This window comes from Sinocyclocheilus rhinocerous, unplaced genomic scaffold (assembly GCF_001515625.1).
Source record: "Sinocyclocheilus rhinocerous isolate Xijiao unplaced genomic scaffold, SAMN03320098_v1.1 scaffold15594, whole genome shotgun sequence".
In the NCBI taxonomy this organism is placed as follows: domain Eukaryota; kingdom Metazoa; phylum Chordata; class Actinopteri; order Cypriniformes; family Cyprinidae; genus Sinocyclocheilus; species Sinocyclocheilus rhinocerous.
In genome coordinates, this window is record NW_015659784.1 from 2,876 (window position 1) to 3,622 (window position 747).

Genomic DNA, 747 nt, shown 5'->3' on the forward strand with positions numbered 1-747 from the left:
TTGTTAATGTTTACTAATGAACTTACTAAACATTACCTAATGATTAACATATGATTATTTAATGTAAATTGAAATGCTTACAAATGTCAGTAAACTTTTAGTTAATATGATCTTCATTTGTTGGTCTTTCTTTGTTGTGTAGACCTCTATTTACACATCTTAAATAATCTATTAATTATTTGTTCATGTTTTTGCAGTACCCAATCTAAAGTAGAAACTATTCATCATTTGAAAATGTTTATAAATGTTTACTAATCATTAGTATCTTTATGAGCAGTCATCTGAATGGCAGAAAGTGTCCAGAAAGACCTGGATTTACCCTATTCACACATCTTTAATCATTTGTTCATGTTTTTGCAGTAGCCAATCTAAAGTTAAAACTAGGGATGCACCGATACCGATACCGATACTGGTATCGGGCCCGATACTGAGCTCCTGTACTCATACTCGTTAAAATGCCCCGATACCAAACGCCGATACCACACAGCATGCGATAAGTGCGAGCTGATAAGCAAAGCACGCAGAGTGGGTTGAGCGTGCGGCGGCGCACATGCGCAAGCTTGTCGAGTTAATATCCCTTTCTCACAGACATCACTGGAAAGTTTGTAGTTCGGTCGGATATGTCAAATACAAGTAAGTAAAACAATGCACAAGTTACTTAACGGTAGAGAGAGTGAGAGAGAGAGCACTTCTGTTGTGTGATATTTGATGTTCACTCACTTAGCACACACATCATTTGGATTAAAA